Source organism: Crotalus tigris, unplaced genomic scaffold (assembly GCF_016545835.1).
Source record: "Crotalus tigris isolate CLP2741 ecotype Arizona unplaced genomic scaffold, ASM1654583v1 scf7180000019147.1630427, whole genome shotgun sequence".
Taxonomy (NCBI): domain Eukaryota; kingdom Metazoa; phylum Chordata; class Lepidosauria; order Squamata; family Viperidae; genus Crotalus; species Crotalus tigris.
Genome location: NW_024097401.1, coordinates 816,923 through 836,573, shown reverse-complemented (window position 1 = coordinate 836,573; position 19,651 = coordinate 816,923). Strand labels below are relative to the sequence as shown.

At 42.2% G+C, this 19,651-nt stretch overlaps 1 protein-coding gene and 1 non-coding gene across 4 annotated transcripts in view; one reads left to right on the top strand and one right to left on the bottom strand.

Moving 5' to 3' along the window:
- Positions 1-10,633: 10,633 nt before the first annotated feature.
- LOC120315545 lies at positions 10,634-10,789 on the bottom strand. Its single transcript, XR_005558710.1, has one exon. It is a non-coding gene; the product is annotated as a small nucleolar RNA SNORA23 (small nucleolar RNA).
- Positions 10,790-14,504: 3,715 nt separating this feature from the next.
- Positions 14,505-19,651, top strand: part of SEC24C (SEC24 homolog C, COPII coat complex component) — a 56,698-nt gene continuing 51,551 nt past the window's right edge. For all 3 annotated transcript variants that reach the window (XM_039360034.1, XM_039360033.1, XM_039360032.1), the window contains exon 1: positions 14,505-14,845. The gene's annotated coding sequence lies outside the window, so the exon portion shown is untranslated. The remainder of the gene's footprint in view (positions 14,846-19,651) is intronic.

Genomic DNA, 19,651 nt, shown 5'->3' with positions numbered 1-19,651 from the left:
TTGATTTGCTCTCTCCCGCCCGCCCCCCATCCTTTTCCCAGGCATAGAAAAGCCCAACACCCGATACTCTTCCAAATGTCCAGCTGCTGAGCAGACCATTGCCAAGTGTTTGATACCCCTTTTGGTAAAACGCCCGAGTTATTTGCACATGTATCTTGTCAATCTCACTCTCTGTCCTCTCCACCTCCTGGCCTGAAACGGATCCTGGATGTCTCACTCCAGACTCATGGCTGAAAATAGCTCGCCTCCTGTCTTTCCAGGGCTTTGTCTCATTCTTTTCTGGCTGGGGACAATTTGCTTTAAGCGCTGCAACGAAACATGGGAGTTACAAAAGCTCCTGAAAGATTTTCCCTGCTGTTATTTATGGCCCATATAAGAAATCTTTTAAGACGTTGGTTTCACCTCCGTCAAAGCCACTTCTATTTCTTGCTATGAGTGAAGTGGGAAGCTCATCTGGGCAAGACATTACAATGAGTGGGACTTATCAGTCATGTCAGTGGGACTCATGGAAAGAAGGAACAAGACCAAGAGCTCAGAGGCAGATAAGATCGACTAGAACAGTGATGGCGAACCTTTTAGAGACCGAGTGCCCAAACTGCAACCCAAAACCCACTTATGTATCGTCGGGTGCCGGGTGGGCGTGGCCCATTGGTGGGCGTGGCTTCGGTGGTAATGGCAGACTGGGTGGGACTAAAAAGTTCAATCAATCAATTCCAACTTTGTGAGATCTTTTTTTTTCCTGTGAGTTGAAATTGATTGATTGATTGAACCTCTTTTTTTTTGCACACGGCAGTGGAGGCCTAAAGCAAAAAGGTTTTATAAAACCCAGCTGAAGGCCTAGGACTGGGGCGACGGTGCGCGTGCCCACAGAGAGGGCTCTGAGTGCCACCTTTGGCACATGTGTCATAGGTTCGCCGGGACTAGAAGATTAAGACCTAGATATAACTGAAAGAGATGGAGGAGAGTGGGATTTTGTCAGTGAATATAAATGGACTAAATTCTCCTTCAAAAAGGAGGAAAATCTTTACATGATTACAAAAATTAAAAATGGATATAATTTGTCTTCAAGAAACACACTAAGAGACATTATAAGTTGTTAGGACAACCGAAAATTGGTAAACTCTACTTTGCATTAGTACTTCAAAAGAAAAGAGGAATAGCTCTATATGGTAAAGAAACGATAAATCCTAAATTTACGCGGATGAAGAGGGGAGAATATTAATGGTGGAAATAATGATGGATCAAAAACAGATACTGATGGTAGCAATATACCTATCATTCCATGTCATGGAAATTTTCTCTTTGGACAGTCTGTGCAATGCACAAATATGGATGTGCATGCTCTATGTATAGTAATGTAGTACTATGCAACAATTCATGAACAAAGTAACAGGATGATTTCTACTTTAAAAAACCAAATGAAATAGTACATTAATTGGTTTATCAGTTATTATGGGAGACGAACTTTGCATCAAATTGGAGATCGAACAGGTTCCTGACTAACCTAGCTGACAGCTTTGTTATCCAAAGGTAGACGAGGGAACTAGAGAGAAGCTATACTGGATCTACTATATATATATATAAAAAAAAAAAGTCCAGGAAAAATTAGTCCACTAATAGGAGATGATGGCAAAGGACTAACCAGCAATAAAGAAAAAGCAGAACTGCTCAACTCATTCTTTGCATCACTCTTCACACAAAAATAAAATACAGCTCAACCTACCAAAGCATAGTAAAAGACAATCTAAAAATTAAAATTAAAATAAGCAAGAAAATGTTAAGAGAACACCTCTCTGATCTAGATTTCAGATCACTGGGACCTGAAGGATTACATCCCAGAGTTCTGAAGGAACTGGCAGGTGTTATGTGAGAACCAGTGTACCATATCGTTCAAAGATCCTGGAGTACCAGGGAACTACCAGAGGACTGGAAAAGAGCTGATATGGTCCCCATTTTCAAAAAAAGGGGGGAAAAACTGATCCAGGAAACTACAAACCAATCAGCCTGACATCAATACAGTACTTGGAAAGATCCTGGAAAAGATAATCAAGCAACGGATTTGCAAGCATCTAGAAACAAACAAAGTTATAACCAAAAGGTTTCAGTAAGGCATTCAACAAAGTAGACCACAACCTACTAAGTTAGAAAAAATGTGATAGACAGCGTCACAACCAGATTTGTAACAAATCGCACTCAACATGTAGTCCTTAATGAAACTATATCTACATGGAAGGAAGCAGTGGGGTGCCCCAAGGTTCTGTTTTAAGCCCACTACTCTTTAATATCTTAATAGATCTAGATCAGTGGTGGCGAACCTATGGCACAGGTGCCAGAGGCGGCACTCAGAGCCCTCTCTGTGGGCACGCGCACCGTCACCCCAGTCCTAGGCCTTCAGCTGGGTTTTATAAAACCTTTTCGCTTTAGGCCTCCGCTGCCGTGTGCAAAAAAAAAAAAAAAAAAGGTTCAATCAGTCAATTTCAACTTCTTGAGGGAAAGAAAAAGATCTTGCAAAGTTGGAATTGATTGATTGAACTTTTTAGTCTCACCCAGCCTGCCGTTACCACTGCAGCCATGCCCACCCAACGGGCCATGCCCACCCAATGGGCCACACCCATCCGGCACTCGACGATGCATAAATGGGTTTTGGGTTGCAGTTTGGGCACTCAGTCTCTAAAAGGTTCGCCATCACTGAAATGCATCAAATTGGCAGAAGACACCAAACTAGCCGGAACAGCTAACAACATCAGAAGATAGGCTGAAAATCCAGATGGATCTTGACAGACTTGAACCTAAGCCCTATCTAACAAAATGAAATTCAAAGTATAAAAAATAAGGTTTTACATTTAGACAAGAAAAACCAAATGTACAGGTACAAACTAGGTGAAAATTGGCTCAACAGCAGTAACCATGAGAGGGATCTTTGAGTCCTAGTGGACCATGACTTAAATTTGAGCCAACAATGTGCTGCAGCTGCCAAAAAAGCCAAAGCAATCCTAGGTTGCATCAACAGAGGAATAGAATCAAGATCACAAGAAGTGATACCACTGCTTTATAATGCCTTAGTAAGACCATACTTGGAATACCGAATCCAGTTTTGGTTACCACAACATAAAAAAGATGTTGAGACTCTGGAAATGGTATAGAACGGTGATGGCGAACCTTTTAGAGACCGGGTGCCCAAACTGCAACCCAAAACCCACTTATGTATCGTCAGGGGCTGAGTGGGCGTGGCTGCGGTGGTAACGGCAGACTGGGTGGGACTAAAAAGTTCAATCAATCAATTCCAACTTTGTGAGATCTTTTTTTTCCCCATGAGAAGTTGAAATTGATTGATTGAACCTCTTTTTTTTTTTTGCACATGGCAGCAGAGGCCTAAAGCAAAAAGGTTTTATAAAACCCAACTGAAGGCCTAGGACTGGGGCAATGGCGCACGTGCCCACAGAGAGGACTCTGTGTGCCACCTGTGGCATGCGTGCCATAGGTTCGCCACTACGGGTATAGAATTGCCTGCTTAAGCAAGGGGTTGGAATTAAAGAGCTCCAACTCTGTTATTCTATGTTCTATATTTTAAATATATATTTATCATGAATTATATGACAAAATAGAACACATACACACACAAGCTGAAATGTTGTTCACTTTTGACTTATTTAGTTTTTGGGGCTCAAGCATACTCTGGATTTAATTTTTTTTTCCCCCATTCAATCATGTCCAGTTTTCTGAGACTGCCTGGACAAGTCCCTGCAGTTTTTTGGGCAAAGTTTTTCAGACGTGGTTTGCCATTGTTCCTTCCTAGGGCTGAGAAAAAGGGACCGGCCTAAGGTCACCTTATCAAAATGATAGCCGCAGAGATTTAAAATGCTTTCTCCACTCTGAAATCTCTCAGCTACAACACTGTACTGCTGGCAACAATCCCATAAAGAAAAGATGATATCCAGAGTTGTTGTAAGTATCATAATATAATGTTCTAGTCATTTTAGAAAGAAAGGTACTAAACATGCATCCCATGCAGAATCCCGAAAATAGGGACAAATGATTTATACAACTTTGATCTGCCTGCCTTTTTCTCTCCAACCCAAGGACAGAGAAATGACCCTTAGAGCCAAAAACACTTAGGCTTCCCAGCAACATCTACAAGTCAATAAATAAACTAATCTGAATAGAGTCGAGTGAAGAGTGAAGGGAGGCTGATGAAATATACCTATCTGGAGAATATGAAATTTCAGTTGCAATGTACTTAGCTCTTTTGGAGAATTTGGCTTTCTTATCATTTTGGTTCACTTTAAGAATCGTTTTAATTGTGGGTCCCAAGGTCTGGGAGCACCAATTTCATGTAGTGAATTAAATTGAAAAGTGATGAAGTCTCAGTTTGAATTCCTAATCATTCCTAGGGGACTCTGAGCACTACTTGTCAGTTTGTGATAAGGCTGCAATTGCTGGAGAGGAACCTTTGTGAAATGTTATTTAGGAATAAATCCTACAGACTTCCATCTCCCCTAGCCTAGCCTAGCTTTGCCCAGCCCGGCCCAGCCTACAACAACAGAATGGCAAATACCAACGTATTTGTCCATATAACACTCCTTTTTAAGGATATTCAAAGGCTGATTTATGTGAAAAAACAGAACACAATAAAAAGAAAACTACAAAGAATATGTCCTACAAGCTGCTTCATGGCTCACTGTGTATGACTAAATCAGTGATGGCGAACCTTTTAGAGACCGAGTGCTGAAACTGCAACCCAAAACCCACTTATGTATCATCGGGTGCTGGGTGGGCGTGGCTCATTGGGTGGGCGTGGCCCATTGGGTGGGTATGGCCATTGAGTGAGCATGGCCCATTGGGTGGGCATGGCTGCGGTGGTAACGGCAGACTGGGTGGGACTAAAAAGTTCAATCAATCAATTCCAACTTTGCAAGATCTTTTTTTCACCTGCAAGAAGTTGAAATTGATTGATTGATTGAACCTTTTTTTTTTTGCACCCGGCAGTGGAGGTCTAAAGCGAAAAGGTTTTATAAAACCCAGCTGAAGGCCTAGGACTGGGGTGATGGCTTGCATGCCCATAGAGAGGGCTCTGCGTGCCACTTGTGGCACGCGTGCCATAGGTTCGCCACCACGGGACTAAATGATTCAATTGTTGAAAGAAAAGTCTTCATCATGATTCAGTCCAAGCTAGGAATAAACATGGCGACTGCTTTAGAGAAGGTTGCAGTTTATTGAAGAGGTGAGCCAGACAGAAAAGAGGAAAAAAGGGCTGAGCACATGTAGGGAGTAGGTTTTTATACCCTCTGGAGCCTTTTGTTTGGAGTTGTTTCCTGTTCCTGTCTTGAGGCTTTGTATTTCCTGTGTCATGTATTTTGACCTGTATCTGGGTGTGCCCTTTGGCATCTGTGGGTTAATCCTATTATGTTCTGTCTTAGTTTGGATGGGATATGTAGATTTTAGATATCTTTGTCTTCTTAATCTTCTAGCTGGGTGGCCTCCATCTGCATTTCTACAGAGCTGGTTTCTGCTTGGGGAAGGGAGACTGGGGCTATTAAGAAAAACTGGGCATGCTTTTCTGCCTCTTCAAGATCCTTTGAGGGAATATATTTTTCTGCCCTTTTAATATTTCCTTCTTTGGGGGGGGGATGACTTCCCACACTTTCTTGTTACCAAGCAGATTCACATAATCTAAAAAAGTATGCAAAGCAGTCTGTTTCAGAATGGAAGCAAACAGTCTGGCAGGAAAATTTGCAAAACGGTTTAACCAGAGGGATCACTATGTTTTTTTTTTCTCTATAACTGATACAGCATATTATTTTAATTCAAGAATCTGTAAAAAATTTAAGTTAAAGCTCATTGCAACACTTGAAGAAAACGTAACAGGGTTGGGGAAATGATTATCAGTACCCGTGCTGTACTTCGTAAATAAATAGAAAGATTTCTTAGACAGCAAACAATGCAACAAATAACTCCTTGCAAGTAGGAAAAGCGGAGGGAAAGGGCATAAAAGATGAAAGTGGTTGTCAAAGAAATATTTGGAAGGTATTCTGGAACAATAGGAAACGCTTCTGAGTCTAAAGAGAGAATGCGACTGATCCCTATTACAGGAGAAAAAGTTAAGATAGTTGACAATTCCTTATTGTGAAAAACTGATACACTGGACTTGTGCTGTCTTTCAGAAGCATGGACACAAGAAAAGCACTTACCAGTATGACTCATCAGATCCACCATGTGGGGATGAGTGATACAATCCAGACTAACTACTATACATCATCTTGGACTTTGAAGTTCTAACAAGATCTAGAATTTGCAGTAATAGATGGTGTTCTATCTGCTCTTGTAATTCATGGAATAAGCATAGGAAGGGGAAAAATACTATAGGCAAATCACTATTTACAAAAATAGTATCAGCGAGAGATTTAGCATCTGAAACTATTTTATGTTTCTGGATGAAGGACTACTGATGGGAGACAGACGTTCTTCTTAAGAACTGAGAAAATTGCTACGATCCTATAGAGAGGGCCTCGGATCCCATCAAAGCATCAGCAACAGGCCTGGGGTTTATAAAACCTTACCCCTGGATGATTGTTTTTGTATTGTTGTTTGTTATGTTTTATGTGTTTTTTATTGTTAGCCACCCAGAGTCCTTCGGGAGTGGGGCGGCTTATAAATTTTAAAAATAAAATAAAATAAAATAAACATTACTGAGAAATAATAATAATAATAATAATAATAATAATAATAATAATAATAATAATAAAGTTGGAAGGGACCTTGGAGGTCTTCTAGTCCAACTCTCTAGTCAGGCAGGAAACCCAATACCATTTCAGACAAATGGCTGTCCAGTCTCTTCTTAAAAACTTCCAGTGTTGGAGCATTGATAACTTCTGGAGGCAGGTTGTTCCATTGGTTAATTGTTCCTACTGTCAGGAAATTTCTCCTTAGTTTTAGGTTGCTTCTCTCTTTGATTAGTTTCCATCCGTTGCTTCTTGTCTTGCCTTCAGGTGCTTTGGAGAATAGCTTGACTCCCTCTTCTTTGGGGCAGCCCCTGAGATATTGGAACACTGCTATCATGTCCCCCCTCGTCCTTCTCTTCATTAAACTAGACATACCCAATTCCAGCAACCGTTCCTTATACTGTATGTTTTAGCCTCCAGTCCTCCGATCATCTTTGTTGCTCTTCTCTCTACTCAACATCTTTTTTACATTGTGGTGACCAAAACTGGATGCAGTATTCCAAGTTTGGCTTTATCAAGGCGTTATAAAGTGCCATTTATACTTCATGGGATCTTGATTCTATCTCTCTTTAATGCAGCCTAGCACTGTATTGGCTTTTTTGGCAGCTGCAGCACACGGCCGGCTCATATTTAAGTGATTGTCCACTAGGACTTCGAGATCCCTTTCACAGTTGCTACTATTAAGCAAGGTACCACCTATACACCTATGGCAATGTCATTTTTTCCCTCCCCTTTTATATTTACCCAAACACATTCAAGACAGTTTTCATCGTTGTTGTACTCTATTTCTGTAGAAATGTAATTATTTCTTATATAGAGAGCAACTCCACTTCCTCTTTTATTTGCTCTGTTTCTTTTAAAAAATTTAAATCCCTCTAGCTGTGTGTTCCATGTGTGGATTTCATCCCACCAAGTTTACGTAATGGCAACCATTTCTTATCTGCCCTCATTTACCTGAATTTCTAATTCACTCTGTTTACTGCTCATTACTCTGTGTATTGGTGTATAGACATTTGAGTCCTTTACAACTGACCCCATGTTTACTTTCTACATAAGCTGTGTGGTGCCTGAGTCCCCTTATTTCCTTACCACTGAAAGGGCAGAGAAACAAGAGGAAGAAAGACGACTATACAGAACAGATTGGACCCTTTCATCGTGAGATTCATTTTCATAATGAAAGATTCCAGGCAGGAAACGAGTTGTAGCTCTTGAGAACTGAGAAAATGTGTTTGGAAGATGCTTCAGAAAACTAATCCAGAGGGCTTTATACTGAAGCCTCTGGGGGAAGGCACTCTGAAAACAATGCAGGACTGCATATTGGAGTGGAACTGATGCACAGCAGTCATGCACAGGATGTGGAGGCACCCAATAATGAGCATTCAAAACAGGAAAGAATGGGTCAAGTTTTTTACCCTAGGTTTCTAGTGACTCTGAACAGGCAACAAGTATGGGAGACAAGCCAGATGAATTAAAGATCTTAATGCCGGAAGGCAGATATGATTTAATGGTCGTTTCTGAAACCTGTGGTGGGATGGAACTTATGAATGGAATGCCAGACTGAAGGGTAGAACCTATCCAAAATAAATAGTCCAGACACAAGGAGAAGAGGAGTGTATTATACCGGAATCAAGTGTACACATTTGCACTAAGCCTCAGGGTTTAGGTTATGTATATTAAGAAAAGGAAACAACTATATTATTGTGAGGATGTACTATAGGCAGCAGAAGATCTGCATATTTCTCCCCGGATCAGATTACAACATTTATAGAAGAGACATATTAATGATGGGAGACTTCAGCTATTCCAACATCTTTTAGAAAACCTACCGAAGGCAGCAATGTCCTCAGCATTTTTCAATGGTCTTGTTAAATCTGTTTCCAAATCACTGGGGGGAAAGTATGTCCTCCTAAAGCTGATCCTAACATTTAATTATTTATTTAATTTCATTAAATTTAGATGCTGCCTCAAAATAAGTATCATCATCATCATCAAAATTAAGAATGAAAGATTATCTCATCAGTGGCTGTAGCAAAAGCAGTCAGAGAACCAATAACGTAGTTAACAAAAATTGTCCACTGGAATTTATATGCTGTAGAACAGGGCTTTTCAACCTTTTCACCCATTGTACCACTTTTAGGATATGGCAACATCCGAGTACCACCAGTCGCCTAGCAAGATGTCAAAAACTTGATAAAGTACAGGTAGTCCTCGACTTACAACAGTTCGCTTAGTGACTGTTCAAAGTTACAACAGCACTGAAAAAAGTGCCCCTCAAGCCACAGCTGAGCAAGACACCTGCCTGCCCACCCAGCCAACGCTCTTCCTCCTGTCCGAGGTTTTCATTGTTTTGAGCATTTCTGTTGAGGATTGGCAGCGGGGGTGGGGTGGGGTGGGGGATTTGGTTTTTATTCCCCCCATCTGCTGGGTGGTTGCAGCAGGTTTTGGTCACTTCACATGACCCTGGGACACTGTGACCATCATAAATATGAATCAGTTGCCAAGCATCTGGACGTAGATCACAAGACCCTGGAGATGCTGCAATATTCCAGCTGATCGGCGCTTCTTCTGGACTCAGCAGAAGTGTCAGGATCAGTGCTGCTTTCCAGCTGATTGGTGCTTCTTCCGGAGCCTGGCACTGATCCTGGCACTTCTGCTGAGCCCTGACAGCTCTGCAGCTCCAGCCATCTCTTGCTCAGGCTTGTGCGGTGCTGCCACCGGTTCAACTCATTCCCTCCCCCCGCTACTTTTCTAGGATGGTCGCGTACCACCTGCCAGGTGCCAATGTACCACAGGTGGGACCCGTACCACTGGTTGAAAAGCCCTGCTGTAGAAAATATGGCTTTAGGGTTTGCAAAAACTACTTCAGGCACTTTTCACGTGCCTGAAAAGGTTTCACACAGTGAGACAAATTTTGTAGGATTTTAAACTTGATTAAAACAATTAAAGCATGATAGACTAAACATCGCTGTTAAGAAATGAAGGTTATAATTTTTTGATGTGTCAGTATTTGTTTATCAAATTGATGATAAACAACTTTGAAAAGTCACTAAATGAATGGAGGTACAGAAAGTCGAGGACTACCTGTACGTTACTTATGACTAAAAATAGGGTTACTATAATTCCATAGTAATTTCCTGACAGTGTGAACAATTCATCAATGGAACAGTTTGCCTCCAGAAGTTGTGGGTGCTCCATCACTGGAGGTTTTGAAGAAGAGACTGGACAGCCATTTGTCTAGAATGGTATAGGGCACAGGTCGGCAACCTGCGGCTCCGGAGCCGCATGCGGCTCTTTGAGCCTTCCCCTGTGGCTCCCAGCCTCCTCTGCCTTTGCAGAGAGAGACAGAGACAGAGAGAGACAATTGTGCTTCCCTGCTTCTCTCTCTCTCTCTCTCTCTCTCTCTCTCTCTCTCTCTCTCTCTCTGTGTGTGTGTGTGTGTGTGTGTGTGTAAAAGAGAGTGCACTCACAGTGTTCTCTGAGGAGCTGAAAATCTTACTGGGCGGAGCTCCTCCCTTTGCTGCGTCTCTGCAGGAAGCAGGAAGGGCAGGAGAGAGCTAGCTAGCCCAGCTAGGCTGACTCAGGAATTCTGGGAGTTGAAGTCCATGAGTCATAAAAGAGACAAGGTTGCTTATCCCTGAGCTTGTTGGACAACAGCTTGAAGCTTGCCAGGTGAGCAGCAGATAGGAGGGGGGGGGAGAAAGAGAAAGAGAGAGGGAGGGAGAGAGAGAGAGAGAGAGAAAGAGAGTGGGGGAAGAGGAGTGGCAGACCAAGGGCAGATAGAGAGGGAGGGAGGGAGAGAGACAGAGAGAGAGAGACCCTTTTGACATCTAAAATGAAGATAACACTGCATATATCCTTTTTTTACCTGTGTTTGTATGTAATTTTATTCTCTTAAAGCATTCTCTTGGTGATCATTGTTTTAATAGTATGGATATTCCCAAGAATCATATTTTTACTTTTATTTTTAATGTGTGTGTGTGTGTGTGTGTGTGTGTGTATGTGTGTGTGTGTGTGTATTATACACACACACACACACACACACATACACACACAAACACACACACACCTATAATAAAGGTAAAAAAGGATATATGCAGTGTTATCTTCATTTTAGATATCAAAAGGGTTTTGCGGCTCCCGGTGTTTTGTTTTTGGTGGGAAACGGGTCCAAGTGGCTCTTTGAGTGTTTTGGGTTGCCTACCCCTGGTATAGGGTCTCCTGCTTGAGCAGGGGCTTGGACTAGATGACCTCCAAGGTCCCTTCCAATTCTGTTACTCTAAATTCATTAGACACAACAGATGTTCAAAAAAGGTTGGTTATTGATCTTATGTTGGAGATGCAATAAAATGCATATACTTTGGTTATACCTTCTGATAGCTGGATAGTATTACTAAGATGGATCAAGTTTCTGGGAGGATATTAAAATTTAAGATCAATTTAAGGATTCCTTCCTTTAAAAATATTATTTTTAAGGGGAGGAATTATTTCCTTACTTCAACAAATCAGTTTTATTTATAAAGCTGTAGAATTATATTCTTGTATTTAATATGTAGATTGAACTGTAATTATTAAAAGTAAGTGATATATGCATTTCTTGTCCAAATATACTCATAATGAAAATGTAATTAATTTGGGGGGAGGCTCACATAAATTCATCTTATCATTTAGGTTGGTGCCATCTAGTGGCCATCTGGATTTCTGCAAACATATACAGCAATTCTAGCAATCTTACTCTATTTTAGATGGAAAGGTTTTTTTTTAAAAAATATTTATTTATATTTCATGTTTATAGTCTGCCCATCTCCCTCAAGCAGGGGCTCTGCGCAGTGTACAGTACACTATAATAGATGCATACAGCTATCAAGTCTACTTCCACCTCAGAGAAAGAATCCCAAAACAAACAATTATTCAGCCTCTATTTATAGCATCCAGAAAAAAGGAGCCCATCATCTTTGTAAGTAATCATTTCCACTGTCAGGAAGCTCTTACTGCTACAAAGATTTTTCTAGCTATCAACTAGAATTCCTGTAGGAGGAATTATTCTGTATTCTGTTATATATATATATAATAATTATATATATAATTGGTTATATATATAATTATATATATATAATTGGTTTTTACAGTAATGTTGGTGCTTAGTAAACAACGTGTTGTCTGGGTTCACATATTTAACAATGATTAATAGTAATTAATTTCTATAATTCCATAGTTAACATGTTAGATAGTAATACACTTCCTTGATCCTCTCTTCTTCCAGTAATATTCTCATTTTACCAACATTAAGCTCTTAGCTTAACTTTATTGCCTAGTTCAGGGGTAGGCAACCTTGGCTCTTTTATGACTCGTGGACTTCAACTCCCAGAATTCCTGAGCCAGCCATGCTGAGGGGAAAGGAAGAGGTTTCCAAGCTGAGCCATGCTGGCTCAGGAATTCTGGGAGTTGAAGTCCTCCAGTCATAAAAGAGCCAAGGTTGCCTATCTCTGGCCTAGTTGTTTATAATCTTTCACTATTGTACTCACATTGTGGTGTCATTCATCCCAATGTGGAGGAAGAAGGGGTAGTAATCTAATTATTTTGGTTAGGTTCTCAGCCACATCTTTGATTTTTGCTCCAGGGAAACAACATACCTCGCTGGATTGTATGTCCGGTCTGTAGATGGCTGATTCTGTTCCTTTGAGGATAGAATCTCTTATTACCAACACTCGCCTTCCTTTTGAGGGGCTGCAGTCTGGTGTGCTTTTCTGTTTATATCAGGCATTTTTGTTGATGTGATATTAAGGTGACCAACTGTCCTTTAGGGAGGACAGTCCTCCTTTTGTAAGCTCTGTCCTCCCTCAAAAAGTGTCCTCCTACATGTCCTCCTTTTAGATATTTGAAGACTAATCTGCAGGGCTTTTTTTCTCTCTCATAGAACACTCAGAACGTTCCGGCACCTTTTTTGATGTTTTTTTCCAACTTTTGCATGAGCTGTGCTACTCCCGCCATTGGCTTTCGAAAGCCAATAGGAATTGCTGCTGAGCGCGCCAAAACACCTGGCTGGCAAACTTTGCACATGCAAGTTGTCTGTATTATTGTTGCAATGAATAAAATGTTTCTTTTATTTACGATATTTTTTTCTTCAATTTATTTGTGTCCTCCTTTTCATCGTAAAAAAGTTGGTCACCTTATTTTAAGGGATATTTGAAGTTGTTTTCTTTGAGGGGGGAGGTTGTGGGTTTGGTTGTTTCCATTCTTCTGGATCATATTTTGAATTATTGTTTTTTCAATGTAACGACCTGCTTGTTTTTACAAGGGCTGAACTGCCCTGTTTGTAGACGATTGCGCATACTGGATTAGGAATTTGAGAAGAGCAGAACAATTGAACAAGGCTCCTAGCAGTTTAGAACAGTAGGAAAAAACTTGGGAGGTTTTCATTTTTCTCAACTAAGTCTGCAGGAATGGGTTTTGGGCAAAAGAAGGCTACGATGAATGCTTGACTGCTTTTACGTAAATCTCCAAACCCAGACTGAACTGCAACTTTAGATGCTGAAGTATCTTTGTATCCAATCCAGCTTTTATCAGCTTCCTAGGGATCTGTTGGAGGACAAGATTTTTTGAGGGGACGGAGGAGGGAGAATAAGATTTAGTTATTACACCTTTGACTTTCAAAGGACATTTCCCAATTTTAATTCCTTTGCAACAGAAACTGACACTCATGTCACAACACTGACAACAGCTACCAAGGACTGGCAGTCCCATGGAAATCTCACTTAAAACTGATTTTCCAATGCAGGCCTCCTGGCTTAGACTTCAGACGGTTTTCCTCTATATAATATTCTGCCCATGCAGCTAATCCGAATAAGAAGCTACACTTCACCAAAGAGGCGGCCCATAATTGATTCGCCGTTGTTCTGAATGTCCTCCGGAGAGGACTGCGGACACGTGTAACGCTGTATGTCGTCCAGGGGTAGGCAACCCTGGCTCTTTTATGAGGCGTGTGGACTTCAACTCCCAGAATTCCTGAGCCAGCAATGGGAGTTGAAGTCCACGAGTCATAAAAGAGCCAAGGTTGCCTACCCTTGAACTAGTCACTTCAACCAATAGTTTATTTTCTTAGTGAAGACAGGCCTTGGGACCCAGCCTGGCTCTGACCTACCATTTTTGGCTTGATTTAGCACTTCTTTTTGCAACCATAGATCACAGGCCAATCAAGCTGAATCTCCATTTCTGAGAGCAGTTTTCTTGATCTTCCCTCAAAATAGAGACATCTGAGGTAACTCCCCAGGACCATAAAAGTGTCCTACAAATATTTTTTCAAGCCTTTTTTCCTAATGTCCAAAACAAAGAAATAAAGGTAGACTGTCTAAATCAGAAGTAGGCAACCTTGGCTCTTTTATGAGGCGTGGACTTCAACTCCCAGAATCCCTGAGCCAGCCATACTGAGGGGAAAGGGAGAGGTTTCCAAGCTGAGCCATGCTGGCTCAGGAATTCTGGGAGTTGAAGTCCACGAGTCATAAAAGAGCCAAGGTTGCCTACCCCTGACGTAGTCGATTCAAGTGTGAAACAAATCTGGAGAGTCAGCACGAAAACCCGAGAGCAAAAAAACCTGAAAACTATCTTGCCCCCCCACACCGGAAACGGGAAAGAGGAAGCCATCACGGGGGGAGGGGCTCCAAACGTCACGCGTCATTTCCTGTTCCGGTTTTCTCTCCATGGTGTGACCTCCTGGGCGGGCCGTTGATAGAGTGAGGACGTGGCAGCTCGGAGGAACGGCAGAGAAGACTGGGAGGGGAACTTCCGGGTAGGGCCCGGCCCAGGAACCGGAAGTCGTCATCGCCGGGGTCGCTGGCTGTGGTGAGTCCTGGGCCGAGCGCTTGTTCCGGGCGCGGGCGGCCCGTCGGGGGAAAAGAAGGGCCACGCTGCGGCTTCCGAGTCGTCCGGCCCGGGCCCACGTTTGCATCCGCCGCCCGGCTCCGACCGCTCCGGACTGGCCTGGACGCCTTCCCGCCGGCTAGCGCAGGAAGCGGCCGCGTCTTCCCGCTTGCCCCTCTCCTGACGGCTCCGGGTGGGAGCAGCTGAGAGCAGCGGCAGCCAGGAGCTCACCTGCCTCCCTTTCCCACGTGTTCGGGGCCTGTTCGTGATGGGTGAGTGTGTGCTGCGGAGGGACTCCCGGTTCTCACGACACGCCGTAAGCGAGAAATGGCTGCGTGCGGAACGGGCGATTTTGTGCTTCAGAGTATCCTGGGCTTCATGGGATAAGAGATATCGCCTTTTTTTTTTTTTTACAGTGGGCACAACGGCACACATCAAAAATGAAATTGAGTTGCCTGCTCTCAAAGTGAAACATACATGACACACACCTAAAACATATATACAACATGTATAGACACACACGCCTGCCATATACATAACAAATGTTGTGTTCTGCTCCTGGCCTAAGCCGAAAGCCGATATATTCCTGAGCGACCGGAGGATTGGGAATCCTCGGAATATGTCCTCTATTCGGTTGTGTAGGCTAGTCTGGGTGCTTTACAGAAATAGCTTTTGTCGATTTATAACAACAACAACAAAACTCCACATCCACGATAGCGGTAAGGGTGCTACACAACCTCTCGGAGGGTCTTGAACCAACCCGGATTGTAGACACAAAAGGTATTTAAATACAAAGTGCAAGTTTTTAAGAAGAGACTGGACAGCCATTTGTCTGAAATGGTATAGGGTTTCCTGCCTGAGCAGGGGGTTGGACTAGATGACCTCCAAGGTCCCTTCCAACTTTATTACATCATCATTATTATTATTATTACAAACCTGTGCATTGTGCTATACGCCAGGTAACCTAGCCACAATAGTTCCATATTTTGATTATATATCTTTTTAGAACCAAGTCTTAATATGAGAATCTAAACATACAATGGGTAGAGTTTTGAATGGTTAGAGTACTTTTATTTTTCTCCACAGCATTTTTCCCCATAAATTTATTCCATAAGGGTGAAGAAGTACCAAACCTTTTGTGAGATGATTATTTTTCCCCAGTCTGAACTTCTCAAAATATTTAAAAGAAATATAATCTGTTAGTATGGTAGTTACAGATATCAGTTATTTCCTTTTGATGTTTTGGATTATCTTTGTTGATTGCATACATACTCACCTATAAGAGTGCACCTTAAAAGAGTTTCCACAACAGTTGCCAAGCCCCCAAATTTTGGTCACTTGACCACAGGGGTCTAGCAATGGCCATAACTAAATTTCTTCATTGAGCACTACTGTAACTTCAAATGGTCACTGAACAAATGATGGTAAGGCAAGGACTATCTTTATTACCTGTTCAAACATTTTTTTTTTCAATTGGAGAAGACTGGTTCAAACTGCAAGTTGGGGAGTTCTGCCTTTTGCTTGTTGCTTATTAGCATTTGTTTGTTAGTTATTAGTCCTGAGCAACTGTTGCATTATAGCATATCTAAAGAAGCCCCTCTTTTATTATTTGCATTCTGAGTTTTTTTTTTCCTCTTCCTATACCAACTGTAGTTATGGAACTCAGATCTGCTCTTTTTCAAAGCTCAATATCTTTGAAGTTATTAAGACAAAGTTTATTAGAGCTACTCTTGCAGTCCAAAGTGTGTTAAGAATACCATCTTACATTTAGAGAAGGGTTTGGGTTTGTGGATGCTAGAGCTTCGTTCGTGCTCCTCAGTTTTTGAGTAAAATTCATTTTCTTCCCCATTGCTTTGGTCCTTAGGGACCTCTTCAGATCAACATGGCTTTTGTAAGACCCTGAAGACCTGGTTTTGCCAATGGTCCCGGAGAACCCAGAGTGGAATAGAGCCTATCAAGTGGCTCATTTGATTGTGTATTGCAGGGATAGGCAACCTTGGCTCTTTTATGACTCGTGGACTTCATCTCCCAGAATTCCTGAGCCAATATGGCTCAGCTTAGAAACCTCCCTTTCCCCTCAGCATGGCTGGCTCAGGAATTCTGGGAGTTGAAGTCCACGAGTCATAAAAGAGTCAAGGTGGCCTACCCCTGGTGTATTGTCACTATGGGGTGGGGGGGGGGCGTATTGTTTTTTACTTTTTCATATTGGGTTTTTATTGTTTGTAAGCCACCCAGAGTCACTGAGAGTAAATGGTTGGCCATATTAAATCTTCTAAAATAAACAAACAAAAATACTGTTAACAAATATTTTAAAAAACCCAGCCTGGTCACATGATGCTTTGGCTTACCATTGCAACAACATACAACCAAAATTCTGGTCCCAATTGTGGTTGAAAGTCGAGGGCTACCTATATGCTGCTTAGTGGTTATCTTTACAGGGACTCTCATGGCTATCCTGAAAAAAATTCCAGGTGGCGAGTACAACTTCCATTTTGTTGCTCCTCCAGTCAGAAAGAAACTCAGGCATATCCTCCCTGGCTACCTAGTTCAGTACAGGTGTTTGTTCTTCTTGCCTTGCTTGTAGCTGAAGATTTTGATTTTTATCTGTTTGCAGGTTGTCCTCCCTTACTGAGTATAATTGGGATCAGGAACTCCCATCACCAAGTGACATAATTATACAGTGTCATGTGACCCTGCCAACTTTAAAAAAGCAGGTCTAGCAATGTCACTTGCTATTGTTAGACGAATCCCGTGCAGTCAGAGCATCCTGTGTTTATGTGATTGCAATTTGTAACTTCCCGCTGGCTTCCCCATTGATTTTGCTTGTCAGAAGCCGGCAGTGAAAGTTGCAAGTGATGACCACATGGCTGTGGGATGCTGAAAAATCATAACTGCAAAGTCAGTAGCCAGGTGCCCAAATCGTGATCACATGACCCTAGGGAAGACTGCAATAGCGCCAACTATGAAGAGTAGTTCTAAGTTCCCCTTGTTCAGTACCGTCATACCTTTGATTATTGAATGAGCGGGTGTAAGTAAGGGCTACCTGTGCTTGAATTTTATGTTGCTCTAATACAGCGGTTCTCAACCTGTGGGTCGCGACCCCATTTGGGGTCGAACGACCATTTCACGGGGGTCGCCAAACAACGCGATCCACCATTTTTTTTCTGGGGCGGCGCATAGGGGCGCTGCCGCGCATGCGTGCCACGCAGGGGGGGCATGGGGGCAGCGCCGCGCAGGGGCCGGCACCACACATGCGCGCTGTGCAGGGGCGCCGCCGTGCATGCACGCCACGCAGGGGGCGCCGCTGCGCATGCGCGCCGCCTGCTTATGACCGGGGTCGCCGTATAAAAAGGTTGAGAACCACTGCTCTAGTATTATGAACTCCTTGCCTTATGCTGTTACATTTCATACTTTGTTATATAAATTACATTTTACATTTTATTTTACTACTCACAGAGTGATACATACATATGCATGTGCACACACACACCAGTTTGTGAGTTTTAGCTTTTTCTTTTGCTGGCCTTTTGGTGGTAATTATTTGATTTGATTTTCAACTAAATCTTCTCTATTGATTAGCCTCACGTCAAAAATGGTTATCCTCTGGTATTATTCAGTTGCTATATTTCAGATTTTGGGACAAAAATAGGTCAGCCGTCTGGCCATTGGCTTTGAAAGTCTTGGAACTCAAAACAATGTCAGCTGAAGTTATGTCCTCATCTGTCCATCCTTCTGGTTCATGGGAAGGGGGAAAGAACTGTTTTAAATAAATAGCTTGCCATAGCAATGTGTTGATGGAGAAGTTTTGATTTCTAGATTCTAATTTGACATATTTATTACCTACAGCTGGCACAAGGTGGGCTGCACGTTCCAAGGACGGGGGGGGGGAAGCTCGATTAGGCATCCCTTAATCTGAAATAGGCAAGGGATATATTGGAAAGGATTTTTTTGTGTGTGTAAATAGAAGGGGGGAAAACATACTTGGCTTATTCTCACATTACATTGTGATTTTATCAGAAACAACACATGGTCTGTATAGATTTCTTCGTATCACCAAGAGGCTCTTCCACATTTGGTCAAAAGCAGAATCTTATAAAAGGTTTCTCTCAGGGCTGGGTGATGTTATCACCAATGTTAATATCTAGATTTCATTAGTAAATCAGTAAAAGTAGAATTAATCAGAAACCTCTTATTATATGATGTCTGATTGAGTTTGACTTAGTCAGCGTGTTTTCATGTAAATGTTTACTTAAACTGAAGCTGTTTGAGGAGTTGCAAGATAAATGTAATTGTGAAAAACAACAACACTTGAATGGCAATATCTCTAGTTAAGATAAACTTTTGAAATGTAACTGTTTTGATTTGTAGTACTAATTACTTTAGGACCTCTTATTTATAAATAACCTAAGAGTACAGAAATCAGATTTGGGCTGAAAAACCCCAGTTGCCATTAAATGGCAACAGACCTTTCTACTGTAGATTGTTGTCTTTTGGCTGCTAGTCTAGTGGTCTGATACATTTTACATTGCAGATCTCGTAACCTTACTTAAAGGACATAGAAATGTAAGAATTGGAAAGGATTTAGGAGATTGTCTAGCGCACAGGTCGGCAACCTGCGGCTCCAGAGCCACATGCGTCTCTTTGAGCCTTCTCCTACAGCTCCCAGCCTCTTCTGCCATTTGCAGACAGAGAGAGAGGGGGACACTTGCGCTTCCCTTCTCTCTCTCTCTCTCTCTCTCTCTCTCTCTCTCTCTCTCTCTCTCTCTCTCTCTCTCTCTCAAAAAGAGAGTGGCCTCACCCTGTTCCAAGCTTATTGGGCGGGGCTCCTCCCTTTGCTATGTCTCTGCAGGAAGCAGGAAGGGGAGGAGAGAGCCAGCCTGTTTGCAGAACAGCTTGAAGAGAGAAAGAGAGAGAGAGCAAAGAGAAAAAGAGAGAGAGAGAAAGAGAGAGGGGGAGTGAAAAAGAAAGAGGAAAGAGGGAGAGGAGAAAAAGGGAGAGAGAGAGAGGGGGAGAGGAAAGAGAGAAAGAGGAGAGAGGAAAGAGAGAGGGAGAGGAAAGAGAAAAAGAGAAAGGGAGAG